The sequence below is a fragment of the Castor canadensis genome, chromosome 5 (genome assembly GCF_047511655.1).
Source record: "Castor canadensis chromosome 5, mCasCan1.hap1v2, whole genome shotgun sequence".
Classification (NCBI taxonomy): Eukaryota; Metazoa; Chordata; class Mammalia; order Rodentia; family Castoridae; genus Castor; species Castor canadensis.
The window spans coordinates 136,335,034-136,350,253 of record NC_133390.1 but is presented as its reverse complement, the minus strand read 5'-3'; the positions used below and the strand labels follow the sequence as shown (position 1 = coordinate 136,350,253).

Sequence of the window (15,220 nt, the reverse complement as noted above, 5' to 3'; positions counted from 1 at the left end):
GCTCTTTCAGCCAGGCTACCATAGCTCACATCTGCAATCCTAGCTACTTGGGAGGGTAAGATCGAAAAGATCACCATTTGATGCCAATTTGGGCAAAATGGACTGAAGGTGTGGCAAAGCACCTGCTTTGCAAGTACGCCTGAATTCAAACCCCAGGCCCATCAAGAAAGAGGAAGGAGGAGGAAGAGGAAGAGGAGGAAAAGAAGAAGAAGAAGGGTTCTTTCATGAGTTTTCCAGTGTAGTATGTAGTAAACCAAATGCCAAGAAACTTGCCTTGGTGGAGTAGTTCAAGTAGTAAAGTACCTGCCTAGCAAAGGTGAAGCCCTGAGTTAAAACCCCAGTACCGAGTGGGGGCAGGGGGGAGAAATGACCCAAGTCTTATATGCACATATGAATAATAAAATAAGAAAAAAAAAAACCCAGTACTACCAAAAGTAAAAAAAAAAAGGAAAAGGAAAGTAAACTTGCCTCTACTTTTCCTGGAAGTATACATCCTTGACAGTGGGCACATAGTGTAATGAATGAAATGAAACTCAAGAATATAACAACCTTCAGAAAGGTGACATCTGTGGCTGGCAGAGTGGCTTAACTAGTAGAGTGTCTGCCTAGCATGAGGCCCTGAGTTCAAACCCCAGGACCACAGAAGGAAGGAAGGAAGGAAAGAAGGAGAGAAAGGTGACACTTATAAGTACATTCATTTCTAACAATTTCCCAGATTAGTGTATTCTTTTTTTTAATTTTCTCCAGGTACTTTTGTTTTTTCTTTCCAATTTTGGAGAAAAGTTTCAAAAAGATGCTGAGTTCTTTTTATTCTTTCTGAAAATCCTTTAGTCCTGGGTCTCTGACAAATGACTAACTGAAAAAGATAAATAAAGATGCCCTTGTCAGGGTGCTCAGGTAAATTGGAGTCAATGGAGAGATGGTTGGGATAAAGATGAAACAAGGGAACTGTTTACCAAGGTTCCCATCTGAGGAGCAAGTCTCAATATGGTTGGGGCTCAGAGAACAACAAAAAGGATGGCTCTCAATAACTAGAGGTCACCCAAAAGGAAAGGTGTTTCTTTATAAACTTAGAATGTGATGCTATAGCAGTGAGAATGCCCAGTATGTAGGCAATTTGGGACTGAATGTTCTAGGCAGAAGAAGCCATGCCATCCAGAAGCTTCTGCCAGTTTTTATAACCAGCTCACCTGTTATTTCAACCATAAAAGAAAATTCCTCCCTGTTCTAACTTTAACACCTCATCTTCTTTATGAGTCCCCAAAATTGGCACCAAAAGATTCTCCTCAATGAACAGGATGGTCAGTAATCCTAGATACTCTGGATTTCTTCCCTATCTTTAGGAGTCTCAGGTGCCTACTTACATTTTCTGATGGTTAATACAAAACAGGCACACATAGTCTGAAAGCCCAGTGATGTGGTGAAATGATCAGATAACAACAAAAAGAATTGTGTTTAGAAAGGCATTTATTAAATATGATGTTATGCCTGGGAACTTTCTAGAAGTTTAGCATACATTTACTTATACGTAACTCATAACCCTGTGACTTAGGAATTGCTACTCCCATTTTACAGATGAGAAACCTGTTCAGACATCTAGTAGAATTTTCCAATGTGTTCAAGGTCACATGGCTAGTGACAGAAGTAGAATTTAAACCCATGTGTGACCCATGGCAGAACCCATGCTCTATTCTGCCTCCTCTAGAGCAGAGAGCAACCATTAGGCAATTCAAGCCTTGAGTTAAAAAGTTGTATGGGGGTTTGAAGGAGAGCATATCCAGGGAGCTATAGACATGCCCCCACTAGTCAGTAGAAGTAACTGAGGAAGTCTTGTCAATCTTTGGCTTTTCTGCTCATCCCAGTCATCTGCAGTTTTTCATTTAGTTATACTAAAAGACAGCACACTTATCAGCATACCTGCTAGGGTCACAATAGCCCATTTTCCCACAGGCTTACTCTGCCATTGGAAACCTAACGATTAATAGTCTAGGTATAGCACAGGAGACTGGAGTCCAAAGACTTGAAGGATATCCACCCACTGACTACAAACCCACACACACCTGTTCATAGATTCTGGATTCTTCCGTTGGCTCATGTGTCCATTTTTCTCTGCTGTCCATGAAAAATGGTAGTTACTTTCTAATGCCCAGGATAATGCATCATTCTGTATGTCTCCATTGACCTATTTGAGATGAAGGAAGATGACTTGTCTTCGGGGAACCTCTTTCTCAGTTCTCCTTTCTTTAGCATCAGTGACCTCTAATCTTCCAACACATTCATGCTGCCCCAGTTTCTTCTGTGAGAAAATAAGAAACATTGCTCTCATCAGTTAATTTGCATTAAGACAAGTTTTGCCATACATGCTATATGTGGCTTCCATTAGCATCATTCCCAGGGAGCAAGAAGGAAGAGAGGTACAAGTATGAGATGGACACATTGGTAAGAATTTACAACCTCTCCTTCCCAATTCTATCCCCAATAAGTAGTGCTTATATTTTGAAAGAGGGAAATGCTTCACATTAGGAAATAGTACATCATGGTAGGCTGGGTGGTATTTGAGAAGGGGAAGCCTTCCAGGTAACTCATTCCACTCACAAATATGGGAAAGACAGTAAATGATCAAGGAAAAAATAACAAGTAGGTATGATAAGAGGTGCCCTAGGAGTTTAGGTGGAGAGGGTGTGAAATAGAATACCCCTTTGAAACAGTACAATGGGAAAGCCTTCCAACGTTAGCAGGATAGACATTTGTCTTGGGAATTTGAATAAGTGGAAAGAGGGATGAGAAGGCATGATAGACAGTATCCAAATATGGCAACTGTAAATTCCTTTCATCCCATGAAACTCTTCTCACTAAAGGGAGGAGCCTATTTTCCCTTCTCTGTTGAATCTGGTCCAAACTTGTGACTTTCTTTGACCAATAGAATGAGACCTGAGTGACATTCTGGGACTTTGGCTATACATGGCTTAAAAGGACTGGAGCTTCCACTACCTTTCTCTGAAAGCCCAGATGTCATATGTTGACAAGACTACGCTAGGCCACAGATGATTAGAAGCCATGTAAACACAACCCCTGGAAGATGAAAGGCCATCTTGGAATTTCCACATGAATAAGCCTATCTGATCCTCTATGGTGAAGTGCCCAGTAAGTCCTGCCTGAATTCTTGACCCACAGCACTGTGGAAAAACTTCATTGTTATTTTAATCCATTAAGCTATGGGATGATTGGCTAAGCAACCATAGTTAAGTGATACAGTATGCATAAAGCAGTACAAGAGTGATGAACTGTTTTCCACATGAAAATATGGCATAACTAAACTAAGAATGAATGCATATTGTGTTTGGGAAGGTCTCAATTATGTAAACCAATCTGGCTATAGCAGGCATTTCACATCATCAACTAAAAAAATACACATTGATAAATTGGCCCAGATAACTTTAATTCAGGAAGAAAATCTTTAAGACCATCCATCCAATGCCCTCTGTAGTAGGTATTACCCAGTGTCCTGTCCATGGCATCTTGAAGTTCACCCTGCCTATGCAGTAAGTCAGAAGTGCTGAAGAATTCATGCTTCCAAAAATAGTCCTCAACTAATGACTAAGTGGAATTTGTATGTAGCTATCTCAGTTGATGTGAACTCACTATAAGGAAGACGTTCTATACTATTACCGAGAACTCTCTCAGTAGAATTATATTCCAGTTTCTCATAACGGTAATTTGCTTTATAATGTACCATGTTCTTTAATGGCTGCCTTTCTTTCTCTGTCTCTCAAACCAACTGGTACTTCCTGAGATCATCTTCCAAAACACTGCTTACTTTGGGAAAAACCCATACTGAGATATTCTTATTTTATAGTTAAGAAAAATAAATCCAGGAAGTATATTCCTTTGACTGGATGCTGTAATAAAGTGAATCAAAACAGAAAATTATTTCTTTCCATATGACAGTCCTAAGAGGAAGAGCACACCCTGTTTCAGGCAGTCATCTTGGGAGCCCAAGTTATTGGGGAAATTTTGCCATCCTCGATACTGGCTTCTATTAGCATCATTCACAGACAGAAAGAAGAAAGAGGTACAAGTATGAAATGATAAGTACACACATTGGTGAGAATATAGTCACATGGGCTGCAAAGGAGAAGCTGCAATGAAGGCTGGGAAATGTAGTTCAGCTGTGCAACCATGTACCCAACAAGAAGAAAATAAATTGGTGAGAAGTGGTAGGCTGTGGTACAGGGAGATTATGGAATTGCCCAAGTGCCTGCAGTTTATGGACTAGTAGAACTATAAGTTATTCCTTTTACTATATTTTTTTTTCTTTCTGTTCTCACTTTGATTCCAACCAGACTGTAACAGATTTCAAATATCATCTTGATGAGTCTGGTGTTCTGCTGGGCCCATCTGCCCTCATCACAGAGGCAGTGAAGCAGCATAAGGTCTTGAAGCCCCTCTCAGTCTATCGGATAGGGCTTTCTGCTCAAAACAAATAGCACAGACCTTATTACCCATGACCCTTCCTTTTAAGCAGAACCAGCCAGCCTCACTGCTGGCCCATGTTGCCCCACATTACAGATTTTAAAATGGCACCTCTTTGCCAAGAAACTTTACTGCCTTATATAGACCTGTATCTTAAAAACCTTACAAATCTACAATCACAATTATGTGAAGGGTGTCCCTGAAATCATGTGATGCTCAACCTGCCTGGTTGTAATATTGGCCAGGAGAAGAAAAGGAAAGAACCATGTTGACCAGAGACATTTATTGTATAGTCATCTCTGAAGATCGTGGACTGGTTTCTGTGCTTTCAGTTTTCCACAAGCCCACAAACCTGTTTATTCTTGAACAAGTATCACAGATGGAAATACTAGATGACTAAGTTCATTTAAAATAGAGGAAAATGAGAACTGACAGGCTATTTAATTGGCTCCTAGTCATAACTTTTTTATGCTAACCTACATTTTTCACATTCAACTTTTTATAGATTTAGGTTTTAAGCTGGCTGTATATATATATGTATATATATATATATATATATATATATACATATATATATACATATACATATGTATATATATACATACATTTTATATATATATATAAAGGTAAATGGAAATAATCAATTGGGAGAATTTGTCTCTTGGAAGAATTTGTTTAATGGCTCTGTATTGTTTTTATCTTTCAAAAATATTCTGGGGCTAGAGGTGTTGATCAGTGATAGAGCACTTATCCACAGGCCCTGGGTTTACTCTCCAACACTGAAAAAAAATCCTTTTTTCTAATAAAGATTGCACTGAGTCTTTAGCAAATCATTAGCTTTCCTCTTTTGTCCCTTCTTAGCTTTCCCCATGATAGAAAGTGTGTATTATTTACAGTTAGGTTGGAAATTGCCAAGGTTGTGTTCCTTTGAATGCCACCTATTACTATATTCCCAATATTTTCAGTGCACATGAACACGAGTAGCAATTGCTTCTGATGTGAACTCTACACAAGAAGTTAGTACTAGATTTTTTTTCCCTAACAATTTCCAGTTATGCTCAACAAATCTCCCTCCAAATGCAGACCTCAGTCTCATTTAGCAGACTCTGTTGAAAATATGTGAAATATGTGTCTAATCACCAAAAAGCCAAGCATTTATCAGAATAACCTTCCAAACTCATCAACTTTAATGGTATCCAGACGGTTTTTCTGGAGAGGGCTCATTAGTAGAGAAAAAAAATTCTCAAAATTTTCATGCTCTGTGTCTTTACTTACGTAATCAAAAATTTAATCAGAGTTCTCTGCCTTCTTGTTTAATAGCCACTTTCCACCCATATACTGCTTTGAAAAATGGTCAAATGTAAAGAAGATAAATACAAAGCATAAATGAACTACTGCCAAAGGGGATAGGTTGTGTGCATAAAAATGAGTAACACCAAACCTTCAGATTAAGAAACTGAATATGTTGGTGTTTAAAATTAGAATGGCTCCCAAAAGAACTGATAATGTTCCATTTAAGAAAAGAAATGTTTTCAAATTGCTCTGCTGACTAGAGAAGTCTGAATCAAAGTCAGAAATTAATAAAAGGATGCAGACAGAGAGACCAATCGTAAATAACAGAGATGATTTGTATGCATATAAAAGCCTACAAGGCCCTGCAGTGCCTATAGTTCTATGTGAAAAACCTAATGAAATGCAAGAAGAAAATGTTAAAAATAGAAATGAATGTGCCCAGTAGAAATAGTATTGTCCTATTCGTATGACACAATGACTTGTTTTCTGGAAAAGTAATTCTTCACTTGAGCCCAGGCGAGCATTGTATTCATTGTAAAGTTGTATATTTAGACCTATAGCATGAAGGGTTTGCCTGTCTTTAAGGCTCAGTGCTATCCTGGGCTCATTAGAGTACAAGGACAACGCTCTATCGTATTACTGCTTCGATACTACTCAGAACTTCTGGGTTGTTTTCAGTGGTTTCAAGTACCTAGATTGTCAGCAGTGTAGGAAATAGAAAGTAGAATACTGAATGCATGAGGTGTGTACATCAAACGTGTGAGAATGTACAGACAGAGAGATAAAAACCCTCCTCGAATATCCTGTAATATTGAAGTCACTGCAGAACAATTCCAGGGTACACAAAGATTTATAGTAAACAGAGCTGCAATGCACAGGTTGCAAGAATTAGAACAGTCTGAGTCTTATTTGAGATCAAATGGTTCCTTTCTAGACTTTATATCAAAAATAGTCTGTGCTATGGGTGGCAGAAAGATAAAAGAAATAAATCAAAGCCATGAAATCTTTAATGTTAGAGACAGGAATAGTGAGAGTTAAGTTTCTAAATTTGGACCTGTTTTGACATAGGATGACATCATTCTACAAGTGCTTGCTTCCCTGTTTGGGCTGACTTAATGATTTGGCTGGGTAGGATGAGTGCCCTCTCCACATGTCTTCCCAACATACCTGTGCTTTTGCAGGAAGTTGCTTTCAGGGTGAGGGTGCATTGGGAGGGGAGAAGGTGTGAATGAAAGTAGGAAGGAGAGAGTGTATCAAAGAGGAGGATAAGGTTAAATCAGTTGAAGATTACACCCAGCTAAAATAATAATTTATCCCTGATTTCTGGCCAAGTTATTTTAATGTATTTAGTTTGGAATAACTAATAATACCTGCATGTAGGGAGAAAAGTGAAAGGTACTATAAGCAATGCAGTGGAAACTTGGTGTCTCTGGACCTCCTACCTTGGTTCCCTTCTGGAACCTACCTCCAAAGCTGTTCCTTGTAGATTTTTCCATGCACAAATCCAGTCATTCAATTTCAAGAATTAAAGAATAACAGCCCCCCCATGTCCTTCTCCCATCCACCCCAACACCTAGGCCTTCCCTAAGGTGGGTTGTCCTTCATTCAGTTCCATTCCCCAGCCTGTGTATTCAATCTGTGGATCTCAGATGACCTGCCCACACCCTGATGACCCAGAGGGTTTTTTTTTTTTTTAAGGGTTAGGGTTATTACTTAATGATAATGACTTATTTTGCACATTGTCGTCTGCTGATGTTTAACAGATAAGAAGACATTTGTCAGGGCAGCACCTGAGGCCCTGAGAGGACTCCGGGAGACCCTGCCAAAACGTTTCCAAACTGAATAGTCATTGGGCTGCCAGATAATTCAGAAACTATTTGTATGAACTGTTTATCAAATTATTAGCCGCACAGATGTTGTTTGGTTGAAGAGCAGCTGAATCCCCTCTCTGGCAGCCGCGGAGACAAAGGTCTCCAGGAATAATTGGAGATGTGCACGGAATATTAAATTAATTTACTGCTCTTAATTCTTATGCAAATTCTGACCTCTGATGGCGCCTATCAATTACCCTGCGCGCAGTGAAAGCGAAGGCGACCGTTTTTTCTTCTCTTTGCTTTTTTTTTTCTTTTAAGAACTCGAAAAAGGAAATATTTGCAATAAGCAGGCGATAGGAGCACTGCGTAACTGGAATTGTTTAATTGAATCTCCAAGTTTCCAGGGATGTCTGTGGAGGATAAAACCCCAGGGCAAAGGAAATGGGGCGGGAGGGATGCAGGAGGCGGAGGAATTTGTTGGTTTGACTGCACACCTGCGGGCGGAGGGGAAAATACAGCAAGGATTAGGCACAGGTGCAGTTAAAAAAAACAAAACATCAGCTTGGGCCTTAATGCTCGCGCGAATTGGGCTTTAGCACTCCCCTTCACAGTGGCTTGCAATTCTGTCAATACTGCGCGTTTCCGCAAACCCGAAAGCTCAAGGTAGGGCGTGGAAAAGCCTTTGCGCTTCCTCTATCGCTGCCTACTAGCTGAACTCTGGTTTCTGTATACTTGTCTTTTAAGGATTTTAACCAGTCATTGCAATCCTTAACCAAAATAAATAGGCATATACATATTTTTTGTTCGAAAACCCCAACCACTATGCTGCATTCTCATATTCAACTCTACTGAAATCCCGGGTGGGCCGAAATAAGATTTGTCTCTGCTTAGATAAGTGACACCCACTCTTTTCTCTAAATTTACAAACGTCCGGGCTTTGTCCGCCCTGGTAGTTTAAACGCTGTGCGGTTTCTGCTTCCCGATGGTGGGTTGTTAAACAGGGGTCTTCAAGTCTTTCATCATCTTTCTAATAAGGAAAACCCAATCGGGCGCAAAAATGTCATCAGCCCGGGCCCGACCTCTCCGGGACCTCGGCAACCCAATGTTGTCGCCAGCGGCCCCAGGCGCAGCGACGACGCGTCGCCTTTCAGCTCCTCGCGGTCCCCACAAAAGCCAGACAACAATATCAATTAATCATGCAGCGGGCAAACAAGGAGATTTATCCCGCGACAAACAGCCCCACCGAGAGCCGCTGAATGGGCGTGATTAGCATGTGAAAAGGCGAGCAAAACTCCGCGGTTCAACAGCTAAAGAGCAATTTGATGGGGCTGGGATGGGGAAATTACTTGATTAGCGTCCGTCGGAGAAGAGCATGGTTATAGTCTCTCGGCCGAGAATCCGACACGGGACAAAACGCGCTGGTAAACGCTGCTACGTGGAGGGAGAGCGCGCGAGGGAGGGTAGCGCTGGGGTGGGCACTGAGGCCCGATTCTGGATAGGCGTGGACAAAGTGGGCCAAGGGGCTGTCCTACTAGCCACCGCCAGAGCCGCAGGAGTAGCTGACAGGAGCTGCGACAACTGGCTCTCACCGCCCTCACCTAAAGCTCCCAGGCCTGGGCAGAGCAAACACAAGACTCCCCGACCCAGTGTTGCAGGTCGACCTTGGTTTAACAGGCTGCCCGGACTCTGTCAACAAAGGAGAGTGACAGAGGCGCAGGCACCCATGCTTTCTTTCCCTGGAGTCTCCTCTGGTGTCCCCAGTGGTGCATTCCGCTGCCTCCACAGCCTCCTCCAGCCCCAGGGCCCCGGCCCCTCTTCAGAGTTGAGATGACTGCAGCGCGACCATTCCATCAGTAGTTTTGCAGTTCGGTTCCCACAGGCAGTGAACTTTGGAGCCGGGCAAGACCGGTTTTCCCGAACTTTGGAATTTAGTTCTTGCCTCTTGGAAAAGCCGCCGCCTTTGGACTTTAGCACTTGTCAAGAAAGGGTTTCTTGGTTGCGCCATCCACCGGGAAGGGTTGGGAAGTTGAAAGGGAGAGCCCTAACTGCGTGTGAGTGGTTTGGAGGCTCGCGGAGGTCCGCCGGTGGGCGGAGTGCGGCAGTCGCGGGGTAGGGATGTGTTGGAGCAGGCTCTGGCATTCTCCCTGTACTCAGTAGGACAACCGCAGGCCTGTCTTTGGATCCCGATGCGCAGGGCCAGATCTGGCGGCATGGGAAATTGGGCTTTGTGCTATTCTCCTCAGACTCCGGAGGGCAGCCCCGAAGGCCCGTGGCCCAGGTGTTGGTTGTCTTGAGTACACTTGTACCTCATGGATAGACTTTTATTTTGCGGGCAAGAAGAGCGACTAGGCGAATACTACGGAGTATCGCGGCTGAGGGTCCGCTGGACAAGGCCAAATGTAGAATGAAGGCACACTGAAGCCCTCTGCTCCCCATCACCCCACCTTGGGCGGGCACCCATGTCTTCCCAGCTACTGCCGACCTTGCCCCCGAGCGAAAGCCTGTGCTCACACAGGAAACTTAAGTTGCCCACTCTCAACACTCCTTGAACCTACCCTCTGGGCACATACACACAACTCTCTGCTCCTTGGCTCCTCCCAGTGCCAAGGAAGGAAAAAGGCTCCCACCCTGTACCCAAAGACCTAGCTCATCTCCAGGTCTTTAGACCCACCAAAAGGCTCCTTCCAGCTCATGCCCGAAATAGGGGTACCCTGTGATTCTTCGGGATCGGTTTTCAACTTCCTAGGTAAGGGAAAATCTAATCGTCCTGCCTGAAGTTAGTTCATGAACACAAATTAACAAAGACGTCAACAGATAGATTTGCCCTGGCTGTCTTAAATACACCTTACCCCTTGGCACAAAGGAACGAAGAACCAAGGAATTAATTCCTATATATAATGTATTTGTATATTTTAAAGTATGGGGGTGAATCGCCCCCATCAGCCGAACAATTGCCACTCATTTGAACAGTATTAACTAAACCACAGCAAGCAGTCGACTTCAAACGGCTTAATTCTTTCTGAAATGTCTCTGGTGGGGGTGTGCAGCTTGCTACTCGCTGCTCGCCCTTCTCTCACCCTTTCCACTCCATGCTGACGCTACAATACAGATCCCTCTTCTTGCCTCCTCGGAGGCCCCTTCGAACCACATTCTCCAGACTTGGTGCCAGTTATGAGGGCAGAAAGGGGCTCCGCGGCTGGCAGAACTGGAGTGCACACCAGTAAGTAGGGCGCAGCGGCTGGGTAGTGGTGACATACTCTGCGCTTAGGAATGCCAGACCCAGGAATTTGATCGGAGCATGCTTGGGTCGCAGAGCCCCGCAGCAGTCTCCAAATGCTCAAACCCTGCAAGGCAAGCTGGTAGGACACGCAGAAATTTGTGTCTTGGAGCATCTGCCCATCTTTCTTCACGAATGCGCCTTGTGTGTCGAACAGCTTCCCTGGGGTGGCGGGGGTTGTGAATTTTAATTCCAAAGCCAAGTGGTTGAACCATCTTAAAGTTGGCGGGCGGAGGGGTGGTAGCCGGAAACCAAGAGGCTGGATGCTTTTACCTGCGGGGGTGGCAGAGCTGTTCCTACCAATAGCAACCGCTGGGAGCTGGCTTTGTAGTTCTTTTTACAAGTTCTGCCCGATGCCCATCATATTGCCCTGAAAAGCAAAAGAGGCCGCTGCAATTTATTCCAATGGGCGGTTTTTAAGAAGCTGGCAATTTGAAACGGCTGGGTGTTATTTAGTGCAATATGAAATCAAATGATCCTATTTCTCAAATAACAGTGTCTGTGAGGAGAAGTGAATCCTCTGAAAGGGTAATTGTCTGCTGATGGTGTTTCCCATTATACCCGATCTTGGCCTAAATGGTGTTCACACGGCAGCAGGGTGGAGAGTGAGGGGTGAAATCAATGCACGACAACTTGCACTCCGAAGACAGAAAAAGGCCACACCGATCGTGTCCTGGCATATCCAGCGAACAATGCCACCCAATGAGCCACGGATTTCCACATTATTTTGCTGGTGTCCAAAATCATTAGACTTAAGAGATCTTCTGGATAAGAGAATAAAACTTAAGTCTTCCTCCTTTTGCAAGTTTGGAACTCAGTCTCCTGACATCGTTGAGTCAGGCAGCAGATAATGTGGAAAGCAAAACCCAGTTTGCCTGTCCTTGTGCCTACCCAATCCCACGTTAATATTGAGATGTAGAGTCCCTCCTTGTAAGGACACGCTTCTGTCTAGGACCTTCTCTTGTGCCTTCTGGAACCCAAAGTATTTTGTCCACCAGGCAGACGTTATTTACGCTACAGTTTGTGGCATCTTTACAAAATAAAAGTTGGCCCAGGGCTTTTAAAATTGCTCCCCGTGGGTCCAGCTATTGTTTGGGTACAAAACAGAAATAGGGGTCTGCTTGTGCCTGAGCAGATATTGAGCAAAGTGAAAGAATGACCTTAATAACAGGGTCAAAACTGGCACACTGGAAACTAGTTGTCTTTGGGCGAGTCAGTACCACTGGGTGGAACGCCAGAGCGCGCACAGGTAATACCCAGGGACTGCCTGTCTTTAAAAGTGTTATCTACGGAGTTGGCAGCAGGCAAAGGCTTTGCTCATAAACCCTCTTTAATTATTACTAACGCACCTTGAGGGGAGTGGTCTCTTTAGAGCCCGTGGCCACCCCAGAGTGAGAGGCGGCCCTGGAAGAAAGGCGCATTCAGGTTTTAAAGCAAATTGGGCCAAGGACACGGTGCAGCTTCTGGTCACTTCCTCTTCGCCCCCCTTCAGATTTTTTGCTTCCCTAAGGAGAGTTGTTTTGTGTGTACCGAAATTGTAGTCAGAGTCTAAACCTTCCACTAATTCAGGGCATTTGAGGCTGAGCCTCTTAAGACCAATGTGTGACTTGTTTCTGCTCTAGCTAGGTATGTTCATTTTCACTCTTTTTTGGGTGTTTTGAGAGTATATAAGCTGTGTATACATATATACACACAATATGCACGTATATTACTTTTAAATATACGCATATAGTTTCTATATTGTGACCTCTATTTACAAGCCCATTTGGTTGTTCACGATTTTACCCTTTCCTTGGTGCTATTTGCAAATACTGGAAGAAATTGGGAAAGAAATGGTCATTCCTGCGTATCCAAGGAGCTGGCCCTAGGAAGCGTCTATCCCTTTTTCAGATTCAGCCACTGCATCTGGAGCACAAGGCACCGGACACCTAGGCGCGCAGCTTCCGGAGCTTTCTCCCTTCGTTGTCTATAGGAAAGCAGGTAGCTCTATTTCAACCTGCAGCGTCCCCTTTTGTACGCCTCTTCCTGAATGAAAATTCAAGGTCCGAACTCGCGGCTCTCCGGAGCTCTGGTCACATCGCTTAAAGTTTCACCTTCCAACTCTGGGTCTCAACAAATCCCCCGGGGTCAGTTTCCTAGGGTCTGCTAAATGTTAACTCTAAAATGAGATCATGAAATAAAAGGCGACGCTTTTATTTTATTCCGCCAGTGGCCTCTCCGGTTCCCTTCTGAGGCGACAGTCCGCGGCGCAGACCCGGCTCTCTGCACAGCTGCAAAAGCAGCCACCTACCTCGCTGCAGGCCGAACTGCGCGGTGACAAGCGGGTACCATGTGAGGGCAGCCGGCGTCCTGACTTGGCGTGGCCCTGCGTTCACTCTTTTCCCAGGGGGAAGGGGTAGTCACACCCGAATCTCTATTCAACCCCTGAAGAAGGAAAGAGTAACAACTAGGAGTGCCTCCTGTAACGTCAGTTAGCCCGAGATTCCCGCTCCTCATGCGAGAAACCCCTGCGCCTGGAGTTTTTGTGGGAGGCCCCCCGCCTCCCCGGAGGCTTGATGCTCTTGTGCGGCTTTATATAACCCCCCGTTCTTACCCCCTTGAACCGAGGCTGGCGTGAACCCCATTGAGCACTAGATAGAACCCGGGTCCGCGGGCTGAAGAGAAGCGATTGGGGTGGCCCTACCCAGGGCCACCTAGGCCCTGTCTACAGGAAAACCCCACGGACGAGGTGCACAGGGGTGGAAGCCAGACCCAGCGAGGCCAGACCCGGTGACCCACTCTTGCCGGGGATCTCGGTATCCCAGAAACTCTCAAAGGCTTCGTCACAGCGAGGAAGAGGATTTAAATTCAGATCTTCCCCTGCCTGGGGCCATTTTCTGGCCACCTTAAGATCCTTTACTGGGGGAAGAGTCAGCGGCTCGCCCTGCTAGGAGAAGCGGACTCAAGTTGTCCAGTGCACACATCTCGGCTCCTCTCGGCAAAACCACCCCTTCTCCCGCCCCCACTCCACTCGCACTCGGCTCCGCAGACCCACTGACCTTGGAAAGACGCGGACCCGCGGTTGCCGAGCCTGGTCAGGCACTGTGCAAAGACAGAGCGCGGCTCCTGCGCAGCCCAGACCCGCCGGCTGGTAAGCATCCGCCCCGGCGACCGAGAGCTCAGAGCTCCCCTCCCCCACGCGATATAATTTAATCACATGCGATATTAAATGATCAAGCCGCTCATTAATCATCACGCGAGTTATTGAGACTGAACACGCTGCCGCATGTTTTGACAGCCCAGAATGGTTCACCAGGCTTGGGGTGCATCTCTAGGTTTGGGAGATGGAGGCTCTCTAACCACTCAAGAAACTCTTGGAGCTCCACGCCGGCTGACGGGGCCTCTTGCCTGGAAAAAGATTTGGAAAAGCACAGGCTGGACTTCAAGTTTGGTTGAGAGTTTGTTAAAAGCTCAGACAGATCCCTCCCGAGCCCTTATTCTTAATATTTGGATTTTAATCACGATGCTTAAGACAGCAAGTGGCGTATAATCAACATCTTAATGTGCGGTTTTTCAGGAGGATGAATTTGACCCGAATCTATGCATCTTCATTACCCACTGTGGATTGTGTGAAGTTAATGCGATTGAAACACAGATGAAGCCACATCACTGAAGTCATTTCAAAGGATAACTTTTCCCTAACTCAAAAGCGGCTCTCTTGTTTTTCTCATACTACAAATGCAAAGGGGGGGGGGGGAGGCGGAGAGAATTTTTTCAGTTAAGTACCTATTTTGGAGTTTTCATTTTTAAATATTCCACAAGTTTCACTCTAAAAAATGTCACTAGAAGCTGAATTTATTTTCTAGCTTTATCCCTTTTCCCATTTCTACTAGTTAGATCTTTTTAAATGAATAGGCCACTTAAATTATAATTGGCTGATTATAAAAAAAAAAGTTGCTTTAGTGGTGCAAAAGAGAGTGACTATTTAGCATTCAGACTCTAACACACTAGTAGAATAAACAGAAAAACAAAATTGTCCCCCTCATCTGGAAAGGGTGCTGAAGACATGAATCTGTCAAACATTTTTTTTTTAAAAGTATCTAGTTTGAAATTAATCATTAGAAGAAATGTAACTCCCATGTTCAGTGTCTTCCCACCTTAGCATAAGCCAAGGCTGGGTGTACTAGAAGGCCAGTTTCTGTGGGAAAGGGTTAAAATGTAGCTAACTTGTCAAAGCCAAAGTTTTCTATAAAAATCTTAGATCCAATCATGTTGTTTTCCCATTTTAAAATAATTAAAAGAAAACCTAGGACATGTTCAAAATTCTTAGTAGCTGAATTACATTTAATTTTCCTACCACACTGATATCAATTTAGTAAGCAAA

General features: G+C 44.2%; 1 long non-coding RNA gene across 1 annotated transcript; it reads right to left on the bottom strand.

Moving 5' to 3' along the window:
- Positions 1–1,004: 1,004 nt before the first annotated feature.
- Positions 1,005–14,218, bottom strand: LOC141423348 (uncharacterized). Its single transcript, XR_012448143.1, has 3 exons — positions 13,896–14,218; positions 13,148–13,281; positions 1,005–2,296 (listed from the first exon to the last, which is right to left on the bottom strand). It is a non-coding gene; the product is annotated as an uncharacterized lncRNA (long non-coding RNA).
- Between the last annotated feature and the right edge of the window lie 1,002 nt (positions 14,219–15,220).